This window comes from Engystomops pustulosus, chromosome 6 (genome assembly GCF_040894005.1).
Source record: "Engystomops pustulosus chromosome 6, aEngPut4.maternal, whole genome shotgun sequence".
NCBI lineage: Eukaryota > Metazoa > Chordata > Amphibia > Anura > Leptodactylidae > Engystomops > Engystomops pustulosus.
Genome location: NC_092416.1, coordinates 94538499 through 94555269, shown reverse-complemented (window position 1 = coordinate 94555269; position 16771 = coordinate 94538499). Strand labels below are relative to the sequence as shown.

At 40.0% G+C, this 16771-nt stretch overlaps 1 protein-coding gene and 1 long non-coding RNA gene across 3 annotated transcripts in view; one reads left to right on the top strand and one right to left on the bottom strand.

The window, feature by feature from the left end:
* LOC140064021 (branched-chain-amino-acid aminotransferase, cytosolic-like) overlaps positions 1-16771 on the top strand; it is a 39580-nt gene that overhangs the window by 5636 nt on the left and 17173 nt on the right. The gene's annotated exons all lie outside the window — the stretch shown is intronic.
* LOC140064022 (uncharacterized) overlaps positions 1-16771 on the bottom strand; it is a 45633-nt gene that overhangs the window by 28381 nt on the left and 481 nt on the right. The window lies entirely within an intron of this gene.

The window sequence follows — 16771 nt, the reverse complement described above, 5'->3', positions numbered from 1 at the left end:
GTGAGGGCTATCCTCATGTCCTATTGATCCACCTGCCACCCAATCTACCTTTATAGACACCGACATACAGACGACGCTTAGTTCTAGATGGACCTCTTTGTCCTCTGTGACCTCTGGTGAAGCTCTTTAGGTGCTTTATTTTAGTCCCACGCTGCAATGATCAGCTGTAAGGTGTCGGTAGTGAAATTTTATTGATAATCCTTGCTCTCATTCAGCAAATAATTTAGAAAATACAATTGTCACTGGGAAAAAAAAATTGTCTTGAGCTACAATTATAAAATATACAAATTCAACTTAAGTACAAACCAAAAGAACCTACTGTATATATTCGCATATAAGCCGAGTTTTTTTTAGCACAAAATATGTGCTGAAAAACCTCACTGAGGCTTATACGAAAGTCAAAATAAATAAACTCCCCGATGTCGGCGTGGCTCCTCTACTTTCTTCTTTAACAGCCATGTTATCTCCCGGCTGGCGCATACTATGATGCGGCCACTGCTGACGTCATAGTATGTGCTGGCCGGGAGACAACATGGCCGCGTCTATACCGGCTGTTACTGAAGATTGAAGAAAGAAGAGGAGCCGCTTTGAGCAACGGGGCCGCAGGGGAGGGTGGGCATATAAGTTTTTTTTTAAGAGCTGAGGGGGCAGGCTGTGTACTGCAGGGGGGGGGGCAGGCAGGCTGTGTACTACTGGGAGCTAGCTGGCTATATACTGGGGGTATTTATTTGGGGGTAAAATTAGGGGCCTCGGCTTATACTCAGGTCGGCTTATACTTATGTATATATGGTATCTTGTATTGCCTGTACAGCTGTTTTAACTTTCCATCAAAATCAAGCATGGATAAACCAGGGACACTGACTCCTAGATCCAGGCACTGTGACTGTGGTAATCTTCTTATATTTGTCATTCATGGCCTCCATCTTTCTCAAATTAAAATTATGCTAATGAGCCTTAGGGGCTGCACATGTGCTTGGGGAGCAGGGGGAAGGGAGAGACAGTGTAACAGTCTGTCAGGTCCATTCACTGAGGGGCTAGGGTAGCACTTCAGGCTTATTATCATAAATTTTAGACTGAAAGAGGTCCTGGATAACAAATTACCACTGTCATGGTGCCTGGATATATGAGTAAGTGCCACTGGTTTATCACACTTGATTTTGATGGTAGATTTCCTTTTGAATACAGTATAAATACAACTTAAGTATTAACCGTCAGAACTGTTCTTGTATGTAACCTGGAAACTTCCTGTATACATGTATGTGTTTGTGTTTATATATAATTTGGTTTTTAACCCCTTAATGACCGCCCTATCGGGATTCTACCTCGGTCATTAAGGGTACTTCTTCTGACGCGACGCCTTTCTACGGACATCTCAGGACATTTCAGGACATCGGGTCAGTATAGTGCCGGTGTCGGGCTGTGATATCACAGCCCAGACCCGGCACTAACACCCGGGATCGGAAAAACTCCGATCCCGGGTGTTTAACCCCTTACACGCCGTGGTCAAGCATGACCGCGGCGTGCAAGTGTGTCCCCCGTGGATCGGACCCCCCGGTGTGCTTACCGGGGGATCCGATCCCTCCTGCCGCTGCCCCGGGTCCCGACGAGTGACCAGAGGCTGTCGGCTCCTCTTCTCGCCGGGTCCTGCCTTCCTGGCAGGACCCGGCTGTAAGTAGCTGAGCATGCGCGGCTTGTTCAGTTACTTACACTTTACACTGCAATACAAGTGTATTGCAGTGTAGATGCTTGAATAAGTGATCGGATGATCGCTTGTTCAAGCCAAAATGTGGAAAATATGTGAAAGTAAAAAAAAAAAGATTAAATCATTTTATAATAATAATGAAATAAATAAATAAAATAAAGTCCCATAATCTCCCCAGTTACACATATAATGCAAATACAGTATATAAAACACACAAAAAATGTACATATTTGGTATCACCGCGTCCGTATTAATCTGTACAATAAATCTAAATCGATATTGAACCCGCTCGGTGAACGATGAAAAAAAAAACTACGAAAAACTTCCCGTAATATACAATTTTTCATCAAACACCATCACAAAAAGTGTTCTAAAAAGTGATCAAAAAAAGCTACGTTCCCTAATATGATACGACTGAAAAGAACAACTCTTTTCGCAAAAAAAAATAAGCCCTCAACCAGGTCTGACAACATAAAAATACAGAAGTTATGGCAATAAAAACTTGTCAATAGTAAAAACAATGCGATATTCTCCAATATTGGTTTTGCTCAGGTAAATTGAGCAAAGATAAGAAAAACTATATAAATGAGGTATCACCGCAATCGTAGTGAACCAGAGAATAAAGATAAAATATTATTTTTACATTATGGTGAGCGGGGAAAAAAAAATGCTAAAAATCCAAAATAAAAATTGATGATTTTGTTTGTGTCCCCCTTGAAATAGTTAATAAAATCTCATGAATAAGCTTTAGGCCCCCCTAAATGAATTATCTATACATTGTATCTCATCCCGTAAATAATAAGCCCTCATATGTTTGCATTACCAAAAAAAATAAAAATGTATAGGTAGTACAATGTGACAATACAAATCTGCAGTGAATGGCGCCTCCATTCATTCTATACTTGGCCGTGCTCCCATACAGCAGTTTACCACCACATATGGGGTATCAGTACACTCGGGAGGAATTGGGCATCAAACGTTGCAGTGCGTTTCATCATTTAATTTATTCTGAAACTGTCAGTTTGGCCTAAATGAATGTATTTTCCAAAAAAATTCCATAGTTTCTAAATCGCAGGTCCATATCGTTTTAACCCATGTGAAACACTTAAAGGGTTAATGGACTTAATAGAAGTTGTTTTACATACGTTGAGGGGTGAAGTTTCTATAGTGGGGTAATTTATGGGGTTTTACTATTATTTAGGCCTTACAAAGTCACTTGGAAGCTGAGTTTTCCCTCAAAATGTGAGTTTTGGCAATTTTCATGAAAATGAGAAAAATCGCACCTAAAGTTCTGCACCTCATAACATCCTAGAAAAGTGAGAGGAAGCATAAAATATCATCCCAACATAAAGCAGACATTCCGTAAATGTAATTTATCAAGCTTTTTGGGTAGTTTTACTTCCTATCTGGAAAGCAGAACATTTCAAACTTGGAAAATGAAGAATTTTTACAAACTTTTGCCAAATTTTTACTTTTTTTCAGAACGAATCGCAAAACATATCACTTAAATTTTATAACTAACATGAAGTACAATGTATCACGAGAAAACATTCTCAAAATCACCGGGATATGTTAAAGCGTTCCGAAGTTATAACCAATTATCGTGAGACATGTCAGATTTGAAAAATCGAGTCTGGTCATTGAGCTGAAAACTAGTGTCGCTGATAAGGGGTTAATTGCAATTTTTTTGAAACCAGTTAGACCTTTACCAACCCCTATGTACTATAAATGTATACATACATTTGCCTGTTATGGGGCATACAAAGTGAAGAGTTTTAGATGGCCGAATCCCCTATTATATGCAGTATAATAAGCGTGAGAGACCATAATAAACAACTATCACCAAAGCAACAAAAGATCACATTCTGGTTTCCTTTTGTGCCAAGATATATAATGGGATTTCTTTTGAGTATAGAAAACTTTGGCTGGTTGAGCAGTATCTGGTCTGACATCCATAAGAATGCAGCATTTACATAACATTTTCTGTTTAATAGAATAACAATAGGAATTGTTTACAGGCTACAGATCTTCTCTTATCAGTAGTAACTTGCTGCTGTGTATCTTTCATTTAAGCTGTTAAATCGGCCTGTGGCAAGATACATCTAATAACAGTGGGCTTCAGGATTTACACATGAATTACCCTGAATTATGCAAGGGAACAGGTCTGACTACTGAGTCATTTACATGAAGCTGGATAAGATCTACAGACACTTCTCCCCCCATGGGGCAAGCTGCTACCACCTTGTCTGATGGCCCATTTTTAAGCTGTACGTCAAAAAACAAATGCGTTTTTGAAAATACATGCATTTTTGACCAGTTTCAATTTAGATAATTGGTCGAACCTGTCAAAAACGGATGCATTTTCAAAAAATGCCTGTGTTTTCCAAAAATGCATGCATTTTTTGATGGACTGCTTAAAACCGGGCCAATACGTCATGTGTACCACCATGGTAACGCCTGTGATCGAGAATGAGCCCCTGGTGTTTTGCGATGCGAACAGGCCACGGCTTGCCCCGGTGCGCAGCTAAAACGGCACGTGTGCCACCACCCTTAGGCCGGCGCCACACGTGGCGCTTTGTCTGCGCTTGCAGACAAAGGACCAGGCCTAATTTTTAAAATTTGCCCTGTCATTATAGGAGGTTATAACTTTTTTGCGCTCTAACATATCAAGGGGATTTTGAGATTGTTTTACCGTCACACATTGTACTTCAAAGTAATATTAAAGTTTTGATGATATCTTTTGTGCTTAGTTATGAAAAAAATGTAAATTTGGCAAAAATTTCTAAAAACTTTATTTTCATAGTTCAAAATGTTCTGCTTTTCAGGCAGATAGTCATAGCACCCAAGTAACTTTATAACTAACATTTCCCGAATGTCTGCTTTATATCGGCATAGGGTTTTATACCTCCTCTCTCTTTTCTAGGTTGTTAGGAGGTTCAGAATTTTGGGAACAATTATTCTCATTTTTATGAAAAACTCCAAAACCCTTATTTAGAGGCACATGCTCAGCTTTAACTGACTTTGAGAGGCCTAAACAGCAGTAAACCCCCATAAATCATGCCATTTTAGAAACTACACCCTTCAATGTGTAAAAAAAATATGTTAACCCTTTAGATGCTTCACAGTGGTTAAAACAAAATGGAGGTCTAATTTACAAGCTGTCATTTTTTTAGGCAATATATTAATTTTGGCCAAAAATTAAACCGTCACAAAGTGTTAAATGACAAAAAAAACTCCACAAAGTTTGATACCCAATTTCTCCCGAGTCAGAGGATGCCCCATATGTGGTGGTGACTAGTTTATGGGCGCACGGCTGGGCATAGAATGGAAGGAGGCGCCATTCAGAGCAGATCTGCAATGTCACATCTTACAGGCTATAAAATGTTTATTTTTTTGTAATTTGGACATATGGGGGATTATTTTTTTGTGGATGAGATCCACTTTTCGGGTACATAATACAGTGGGGCTCAATAGCTAATAATCAGATTTTATTAACTCTTTCTTTATGGTGGTTAAAAAAATCATTAATTCTTGCTTATGGTTTTTAGCATTTTTTTTCTCGGACGTTCACCGTACCATAAAAATAATGTGTTATTTTTATTCTATGGGTTATCATGATTACGGTGATACCCCATTTATATGGCTTTTTTATGGTTATCTTGTTTTGCAGAATATAGAACTCATTTTGTGAGAAATGTACTTGTTTATAGTTATATTTTTTTGTTTACAGTGCTGGTTTAGAGTTTATTTTTTGCGGGACAAGCTGTACTTTCTTGTTATCATGTTGGGGTACATTTTACTTTTTGATCACTTTTTATGCGCTCAGATGTGAAAATTTAATAATTTTTGTGATTTTTTTTTTTGTGTTTTTTTTTTTTTACGGCGTTCTGTGACCATTTTATTTTATTGGACGGGTTGTTACGGACATTGTGATACCCAATATGTATTGCAGCATATTACATAGTCAGCCTGAGCCTATGCATTCTGCATAGGCTGACAGCTGCAATGTTAGATCGTGCAACAGGCAGCTACTATAGGCAGCACTGGGGTCCTGATCAGAACTCAGGGTTGCCATGGTAACGATAGTTGCGCCGATACACCAGGGTTAAACAGTTGGGATCGCAATAGTCGTGATCCTGGCTGTTACTGCGGGATCCCGCGGCGATCACAAGGGCTCAGCTTCTGAACCTGGGCGATTGCCATGACGTGATACTACGTCAAGGTGCGGGAACGACCCGCATCCTATGACGTAGAATCACATCAAGGTGCGTAAAGGGGTTAAAAAAAGTATGCATTAAATGCAAACAAAACGCAAAACCGCAGCCTAAGGGTGATGACATGCGTTTTTTAAAAACTCATCCGTTTTTTGTCCTTTTTTTATTGTGCAAATTCGGAAAACCTGTCAAAGACGCATGCGTTTTTAAAAAACGGATGCGTTTTTTAACGGAGTGCTTAAAAACGGACCAAAAATGGTTTCAAAACACCATGTGTGGCATCACCCTAAGGGCGCTTTCACACGATGCTTTTTGGTTTTTTTTCTGCATTTTTGAAGCATTCCAAAGGCTTCAGCCTTGGTCACATGCATTTATAACTGTTAAAAGCAGTGTGTTTTAAAACGGTCCAAGAACGCACAGCAAATGGACTGAAAACACATGCTGTAAAATGGTCCAAAAAACGCGAAATACATGGCGTTTTTAGGCCGGCGGCATCCGTTTTTAACTTGACTGCTTAAAAATTGCCCAAAAACGGCTCTAACCGCCATGTGTGCTACCGGCTTTAGGGTGATGCCACATGTGGCATTTTGAGCGCATTTTAGCCCCTTTTTAAGCAGTCCATCAAAAAACGCATGCGTAAAAAAAAAAGCATGCATTTTTGACAGGTTTGACTAATTTATCTTAATTCACATTGGTTAAAAACACATGCGTTTTTTTACAGACTGCTTAAAAACGGGCCAAAAACGTGTTCAAAACAGCACGTGTGGCATTATTTACACAATTAGATGCTAAGGTTACTTTGCGTTTTAGCAGATGCAGTGGAAATGCAATGTAACCTTAGCATGTAATCAAGGCTGAAGCCAGTGGAATGCGTCAAAAACGCAATGCACAATGCGACGCAACACTGTTTTCAAGCATGCATTTTCAGTTAAAAATGCATCGGTTTTAAACAGTCAAAAAAGGATACATTTTTGAGACAGAGGCGTATTTTGGAGAGTTCGACAAATCCTATTTTTTGGATGGGTTAAAAAATGTCAGGAATGTTAGGAGAAGTGTATCTTTCTAAAAGGGGACTATGTTGAAAAATAAAAAGATTTTTTTTTAAAAAAAAGGTGTCTTCCACACGGGTACTAATTGAATCGCCCTCGTACATATATATTCACATAGGACAACACAAAGACATTTTGGAAATTTTGTGGTATTTTCCCGTTTTGATCTACAGTGTTCACTACTCCTAAAATTTCTGGTTCATAAAAATAGTGAAAGGCACAAGATAGCTGCCCTTGTGCTTCAGTAATACACATACAGGGCCTTGGGGACATTTAGCTGCTAGATTTGTGCTTTATGTTATACCTGTTTTACCAGTTTCTCTATACAGAAGTTACTCATGAATTTGAAGGATCAGTGCATTGATGTGCATGCGCCCCTTTTATAGGGCAGCCATGAGTTCTGGCCCGTCGGGAAGATTTAAAGGACACCTGTCATCAGGTCTCTGCCACTAGTCCTGTCACCTCTACCTGTTGGAGCAGCTCACAAGGATCCCATCCCAGCCTTTATCTAGTTATTTCATACATTAATCATTGTAAAATCATCTATTCTTTATCATGTAAATGAGGCTGGTCACATGGTCAGAGGCAGTGATGTCACCCCTGTTCCCCCTCCCCTCTCCTCCCCCTGCTCATGTCTGTGTGTAATGTATAGTAAAGCATGGCTAGTGTGTGTGCTGCATCTGCTGACATGCTGCATCCTCCTAATATACAGGTGAGAGACACAGACATCAGCTACACATGAATCTGACATGTTCTGCTGTAACATGGCTGCAGCCTGAAGCTGCTGTATCTCTCCTAAACACACACATATGCACACACAGGCTGCAGGGGGCGTGGCCACCAGCACCAGGGAGCACATCATTATACAGCCTCACATCATTATACAGGCTGTCAGTCAAGCACTGGGGGTGTGGCTGTGCCTCACACTCATGAATAGAGTGGACAGCTTGAATATGCTAATGCTTCATTGGACATTTCACAGGTCATTTGCATACAGCTTTAGGACCTCATTGCTTAGGTTTACAGGCATGTAGAGGGACAATAAAGGGATAGAGGCAATGCTCTCTAATGGCAGTTTATGAAAATATATTTAGTTTAGGGGGGTTATTTTGCATGACGGGTTCTCTTTAATGAAGCATATTCATTAAAATATACTACACGCACAAACTGTATGAAAATGGGTTTCCAATTTGGACAACTGTGTATTAAGGCATATAAGCATAGTTATTGTTGTAAGCAGAGCTCTTGATAAACTGTTTCCCGAGACTTTAGTAAGGGATTCAATACTACAAAAAAGGTTTTCCATTTTTTATGATTTAAAGGGATCTACCAATATACATCTATTAAAAGTTCTGCAGCACTTTATTAATATATGAATTGAAGCCTCCTTGCTTTTTCCTCATCAACTAGACAGGGCTGGTTCTAGACAAAGTGGGGCCCAAAAATAAAACTATTTTATGACCAGTCTTACAAACTGTAAGAGGCTCCCTTTAGTATGGTAAAACAAATTGTAATATTGGAGAATTTTATAGGGGATAGATGGTAGGGAGATTGATAAGCAGCACAGTGGCTCAGTGGTTAGCACTACAGCCTTGCAGCGCTGGTCAACATCTTCAAAGTGTTTGTGTGGGTTTCCTCCCACACTCCAAAAACTTACTGGTAGGTTCACTAGATTGTGTGCCCCATTGGGGACAGGGACTGATCTGGCAAGTTCTGTGCATCGCTGGGTAATCCTTGTGCACTATATAAATAAAGGAATTATTCATTATAATTATTTTGATAGAAGATAAATATGAAAGAGAGATTTCTAGATGCAGAGCTATAAAGTAGATTATATACAGTAGATAGATATGAGAGATAAATACAGTAGAAGAGAAATAGAAGATTGATTGAAAAATAGAGAAAAAGTGAGATGTATAAATGGTCAGATTATAGGAGATAGATAACTAGACAGATAGATGATAAGCATCTTTACATGGACATTCAACCCTTTCACTGCCAGGCATTTCTGTATATTTTACTTATTGGGCAGAACAATTTTTAGAATTTTGACGTTTACAAATAAAATCAAAATTACAGCAAAAAGAATGAAAGTAAACCGCAGCAAACCACATATTTTCTGAAAGCAGACACTTGCCCCATTTTCAAAATTGCATTAAAGATTTTATAGACATACAGACATAGGCGCCTCAATGCAATTTTGATTCAAACTGAAACACTTGATAAATAATACTTACAATTTGACTTTAATGGCAAAAAATGTGCTCCAAACTGAAAATATTTTACCTCCACATGTGTAGAGTTCACCAATGCCTCATACTGATATGTTCACATAAATAAATCAACATAATATCACTAAAACTGAAATAACTAGCTTTTCAGCTAGAAATTTTAGGACCGTCACAGCCTTCAAAATATACCAATAAAACAGATTAAAATGTAAAGGCACCCGTAAAACCTATATTATTTTGAAAGCAGACAACCAGGGGATGGATTTGGCAATTAACATTTGACCACCCTCGTGTAATGTTGTGACAAACACAAATTATTAAAAAATGCCTTGATAACGTTTTTCCATAAAACTCACATCGAAGTGGAGGTTTACGCACAAATAGGGATTTAAAAATAATAACACAAAGTGAGCAGATTTATATACACCACAATACACAACATCAAGAATTTACACTCCCAAAAATGCTAAAACAAAGACTGTGACATATTTGGTTGCTATCCACAAATGTGTTTAAAAATATATCACACACAAAATAAAAGGCTCATATTTTTTCAAAATCAAATTTTTCCAGAAATCACCATGTAAATGAGAATAACTTTTAAATTCATACACATTACCACCTTCATGCAGCTTTGCAGCAAACCGCAATAAAATGCAAAAATTGCATGAAAATTCAAAATTTTCTCTAAAATATGTACAAATCCAGAATACTTAGTTAAAGAAAATATACTTTCCTAAAACAGCAAGATGTGAGAAAATCATACATACATACTTTGAACCTGAATATCTCTGGATCCATGGCACCTAGAAACACAATTTTCAATACAATTCAATTCTCTCTTCTTTGCCTACCCATAGCGCCGGCCATGCAACCAGATGTTGCTGACCATAAAATGGCCTCAGATGGAGAGTCATGTGATCTGTATCTGTCCATGAACCACCACGGTGCCAGGACCCTGATCATATGCCAGGTCTTGTTGGAATGTTGATAGAGACTGACAGACAGGGTATGTGTGTGACACTGCACCGGGACATAATTATAGCAATCCAGAAGAGTATGTAGTGGCACTATCTGGCTTCAAGAAAGAATCAAGAAATGGCATAAAATGGGGTTAGAAAACCAAGAAACAGGCTGGCACGGCGCTATTATGGAGAGAGTCTTCTGGTAAGTTGTAATTGTTTATTCCAAAAACTGTAAACGCGTTTCGGGCGGAACACCCTTCTTCAAGTACAAATGGAAATGGCTAATCGTTGTGCCCTGGATCCATTCAGTGCTGGAGCGCCTAGGTACATGACACGTGGGGTGAGTGAACACCGCGTGTATAAAAGCTCAACTGGCGGAAGTGTCGGAGGATGAGCCGGAGGTTTGAATCTCTCGCTACAGCAACAGGTTGCCTAGGAAACCCGAGATAACTGGAGAAGTTAAACGGAATGGCGGTAGGCATAGGTGGGATGAAGATATACCAAGTTCTGTCCGATATTGCACTTCTTCAAAAGTCCTTAGAATGTTAGTGGAGTGTATTGTTAAAAAAAGAGGCGGAACTCACCGATATCTGTGCAAAATACTTAATTGAAGGATGTTGCACATAAGTAAATGGTGCTTGGAAATGTGAAATGGCCCGTCGCCAAGCTCTGCTTTTACTCATGTGCTACATCCTCTAATGCAGCATTTTGGCAAGACTTTGGTGAGTGCTGCCTCGTTCTACTGCTACATCATAACCCCCCCCCCCCCCTCCTCAGAAAGGGGGTGACTGGAACAGTCTTTTATCAGAGGAATACTTGCCCTACTCCCATGGATAGAGGAATCAGTAGAACATGTATAAAGACTATGGGGGAGATTTATCATTAGTTCTATGTAGCTTCTTGGCGTATAACTGTTGCAAATTTTTGTGCAAGCATGGTTTTTGCATGTTTTTTTTTTTTTTTGCGAGGAAAAAAAAACGAACTCTCAAGTCACGCAATGGCGGAAAAAATACACCACAGAGTGTGCAACACCACATTTATAAACTGAGAATTTTCAAAAGAACACAAATTTAATCGCAAAACTACACCACATAGGACAGTGATGGCGAACCTTTTAGAGCCTGAGTGCTCAAACTTCAACCAAAAGCCGCTTATTTATTGCAAAGTGCCAGCACAGCCATTTAGGCAGCAATTTGTTTCTCCTCGTTCATTGACAACTTTCAATCCTCCAGCCTCCTAAAGACACCAGCCCAGTTGAAAGGAGGAGGGCAAATTCATCTATCATTGTAGAAAGATTCTGTAGGAAGATTCTTTGAGTCCTGTCTGGTGAACTTCATGCTGGGGTGATGGCTTGGGTGCCCACAGAAAGGGCTCCGAGTGCCGCCTCTGGCACCAGTGCCATAGGTTCACAACCACTGACATAGGAGGTGGTGTATGTGGGTTCGTTGCTACTACAGGGGGGAGATTTATCTCAATTTTATGTTTGAGGTATCTGAGAAGTTCCTGTGCAAAAACATCACAAAAAGGCAAAAACTGAGCAGATGTTAAACATACGTGCGACTGGTGCAGTCTATTTGCACACAGCACATACAGCTGATCAGTGGCATCAGAAGACATTTAACACTGCACATACAACAGACTATAAATCCGACTGTTGGAAACCTGCCAGTCTAACACATAGACAACTGCTCAAAATCCTGCCTAATGATAAATCTCCCCCTATGTGTGGTTGTTGGTGGTCCCTGGTGACAGGTTCACTTTAACTTCTAAATTCATAGAATACATAATCTTATGGGCGTAAAGGGGCACGGCTACCAGAAGAGTGGGCCGGCACAGGCGTTCCTGCCCCTTGTCTGCGCACTCGGGCTGCGTTCTGACCTGCCGTTTTTTTTCAGTGACTGGTGGGGCTGGTTTACCCCACCGATCCCTGGAAATATAGATTTCAGTATGTTTAAAAATGGTCCAAGAACACACTGTGTGACAACACCCTGAGGACGCATTCACATATTGCGTTTTTGCCTGCGTTTTCATTGTGTTTGAAATGCATTACAACAGTTGAGGAGAGGTGATTTGCCTAATTACATTACTGTGTTAACAAATGTAAACTGTAATGTAATTAGGCAAATCACCTTTCCTCAACTGTTGTAGTTCAAACGCAATGAAAATACAGGCCAAAACGCAACGTGCAAATGCGCCCTTAGGGTGGTGCTACACGTTCCTGTTTTAATTTCATTTTGTAACGGAATCAAAACGCACTGGGGTGGCCCGCAGACGAGCACATATGAGTTTGCATGCAAACGCACACAATCGGCAATCAGCGCCTGGTGTCTTGTATTGTCTTAATGCAAGACACTCTTCACTGATTACTATAGGAAAAGGGGAACGTGTCGCACGACCCTAAGGGTGAAGACACACATGGCGTTTTTGGGCCGTTTTTACTAAGTGCATTTTCAGATCGTTAAAAACGCATGCGTTAAAAAATGCATCCGTTTTTTTAAAACGCATCAGTTTTTTGAAAACGCATGCGTTTTTGGCCGTTTTTCATTGCGCAATTTCGGAAAAACGGACAAAAACGCATGCGTTTTCAAAAACCGCATGCGTTTTTAAAAAACGGATGCGTTTTTAACAATCTGAAAACGCACTTAGTAAAAACGGCCCAAAAACGCCATGTGTGTCTTCACCCTAAGTGCGTTTTCAGATCGTTAAAAACGCATGCGTTAAAAAACGCATCCGTTTTTTAAAAACGCATGCGGTTTTTGAAAACGCATGCGTTTTTGTCCGTTTTTCCGAAATTGCGCAATGAAAAACGGACAAAACCGCATGCGTTTTCAAAAAACGCATGCGTTTTAAAAAAACGGATGCGTTTTTTAACGCATGCGTTTTTAACGATCTGAAAACGCACTTAGTAAAAACGGCCCAAAAACGGCCCAAAAAACGCCATGTGTGTCTTCACCCTTAGGCCGGCGCCACACGTGGCGCTTTGTCTGCGCTTGCAAACGCAAACAAAGTCGCGCTCCCCGGCCGGGCCTCGGCCCGATCGCATCAGCGTTTCTATGGAAACGCCTGAGATCGAGAACGAGCCGCCGGTGTTTTTCGTTAACGAGCCGCCGGTGGGCGCGACTTTGTTTGCAAGCGCAGACAAAGCGCCACGTGTGGCGCCGGCCTAAGGGTGAAGACACATGTGGCGTTTTTAGGCCGTTTTTACTAAGTGCGTTTCAGATTGTAAAAAACGCATCCAGTTTTTAAAAACGCATGCGTTTTTTTAAAAAACGGATGCGTTTTTTAACGCATGCGGTTTTTACGATCTGACCCTAAGGTTGAAGACACTTGTGCCGTCTTTCGTTAGTGCGTTTTCAGATTGTTGAAAATGCATGCATTAAAAACCGCATCCGTTTTTTAAAAACGCATGCGTTTTTGTTCGTTTTTAAGTGCACAAATTAGGAAAAACGGACAAACGGATGAGTTTTTAAAAAACGGATGCGTTTTTTTAACAATCTGAAAACACACTAGCTAAAAACGGCCCAAAAACCGCCTGGCGTTTTTAAGGCTGTTTTCAGATTGTAAAAAACGCATGCATTAAAAAACGCATGCTTTTTTTACAAACTAAAAACGGCCCCAAAACGGCCTAAAAACGCCATGTGTGTCACCACCCTAAGGGCACGGTCACACATTCCGTTAGTGTTGCTTTCATAATGCGATGCTAGCGCACAGGGAGGGGGCCTCGGCCCGATCGCATATGCGTTTTCCAGGAAACGTCTCTGGAAACGCATATGTGATACGGCCAAGGCCCGTCCCCTGTGCGCCAGCGTCCCGTTATGAACGCAACACTAGCGGAAAGTGTGACCGGTGGGCGTGACTTTGTCTGCGTTTGCAGACAAAAGCTCCACGTGTGGCGCAGGCCTTAGGGTGGTGGCACACGTGGCGTTTTGAACCTGTTTTTAAGCAGTCCGTTATAAAACACATCCGTTTTTTAAACAGCCTGTGCACAGAAAAGAACTGTTTTGGTGAAGGATGAGTATTAGATTTTTTTTTTTATAGTTTTATATCCGCATTCCCCAAAATGCAGCCCATGCTCTACTTATCTGAAAAGACAGATGACCCTGGTAAAAATAATGTTTTTTGATATGATAAAGACATACTTGGTAGTGTCATACATGAAGGAGTGAAGGAATTATATTGGGACATGCATTTGTCTTGGGATAAACTAATTATGTTAAATCACCACATGAAAACATGGAAGACATTTTTAATTTTGTTTTCCTATTTATTATTTTGTGCTGTATAAAGCTCTGTATTGGGACTACCTAGAACACAGAACTTTGTCCCAAGAGAAAAACATGACCAAAGTATATAAGGAAATCAGAAGTTCACCTCTTTGCCGGTGGAACACTTAGGATTTGAAAGACTTGTTTTAGAAGGGTTAATGAAGTTGGGTCTTTCTGAGCAGGAGCGCCCTCTTGTGTTCTACGACCTGCACATGTTTTTACAGAACTTGGCAGTAGTGGAGAGAATACGTTTTTAGTTTAATCTATTTTTAGCATTTTTCCATCTTTTTGCTATATTTTTGTATATTTTTTTTTCTGTTGCCATCACTTATGAAGGATTGTATGTATGTTCAATAACCTTTATTAACCTTTATTAACCTTTTCTCTGGGTGGCCTTTTAATGTTTTAAATGTTGTGGCTTTTATTCCAAAGCACATATAACATTTTACCTTTATGCAACATGTCTCTACGATATTTCTATGGTTTAAAACATTTTCACAATAAAATGTTTTTGTACAGCACCAATTTGGTTTTATATTGTTACTATGTAAGGGGGGGGGGGTCACTGTGACAGTCACCATGTTCCCACACAGTAGCAAATATTCACAATTTGCCACCATATGGGCACATACTGGCCAGGCCAGTGTCTCTTTATTTAAAAAATATGTTTAGCTTTGTGGTTGCGCTGAAATGGCTGATTTTAATGGTAATGCCATACAAAGGTAACTACTGAGATACCTTCCTGCAGTGAAAACCAAATACTTTCAGTACTTTTTAAGGGTGTTGCCACACCTGGTATTTTGAAACCGTTTTTGGACCGTTTTTAAGCAGCAAAAACTGGTTCAAAATGCCATGTGTGGCATCACCCTAAGGGCGTGTTCACACGTTGCGTTTTGGTTGAGTTTTCATTTAGTTTGAAATGCATCACATAAGCTGATGAGAGCTAATTTGCCTAATTACATTACCATTTAGTTGGTTAACACATTGTTAACATTGCATTTACACTGCATTTTGTAAACGGAAATGTTAACAGTGATGCAAATCACCTCTCCTCAGCTGTTGTAATGCGTTTCAACACAATGAAAACGCAGGTCAAAACGCAACGTGTGTGCGCCCTCAGGCAATCATGAAGCTGATGTGGCCCACAGTGAAAATAAGTTGGATTCCCCTGCCGTGACAACCAATGGCAAAAGTAGTGGACAGGTGTAGAACCCCCTCCTTCTGCTAATACTTTCAACGCCATAGACAGCATTGGCAGCAAGGGTTAAAGGGCTACAATACGCAAGTGTGAACACTGCCCATGGGTGTTTGAGCAGAAGCCCGGCTATCTGTGTAACAGCATTGTAGAATTACAGAGAGGGAAACAGAAAATGTGCTGCAAACTTAGCTTATCACTGACAAACATGTCTGGGAAGAAACCAATATGTGCAGACACCTGGAAATATTTTCCAAGGTTACTTTGCCAGATAAAATGTTTTTCCTGTGTGAGGTCATGTGTAAGTTAAATTGGACTACTTTATTGATTTACCTGAAATGACAAGTGTATCAGCTTATTTAAGTCTCAGGGCGCGTTCACACCTTGCGTAAACGGTAATGTAATTAGGCAAATTACCTCTCATCAGCTGTTGTAATGCGTTTCAAACGCAATGAAAACGCGACCAAAATGCAACGTGTGAACGCGCCCTCAACATACATCACTCCCATTAACTCTTACATCGGCTGACACCATACACCAGGATCTGTGCAACTTTTTTCTTACTTTTTTTTTTAACAATAAGCCAGGCCAAGCATTAAAGTTGATGTCCGGAGGTTGGAAAATATCCCTGCTTTCCTCTAAAACCTTCTCCTCTCTTGGCCTTGGGTATTGTGTGTTATAGCAGTAAAGCTTGATCCTCTATACAGCTGCAATACCAGCACAAACCATGGTCAGGTGTGGCACTGTTTTTGGAAGAAAGCTGTCATGTTTTTCAACCTGATAGGTATGTTAAAGACAACTAATTTTTGGTGGAATTCTCAATAATTGGTCCAGAGGCAGATAACCCACATTTGGAGTGGAATCACCAAAGATGCAAATACATTGATAGTTATGTACATAGATATAATAGCTGCAAGTATTGTTAAACATTTATACCTAGTGTCTGCAGATTTAGGTTTCCCATACTTAGTGGGAGGTTTGCCATAGCTCCTGTCAGAGAAACTGGTAATCTAGGTACTGTTATGTGTATTTGTATTGGATAGGTCAGTTGTCTCCCACCTATGTTTCTTAACTGTTTACATGTCAGTATTCATAACTTTTCTATTGGCACATATCATAACATTATTATAATCTAAGGTCATAGTATGGC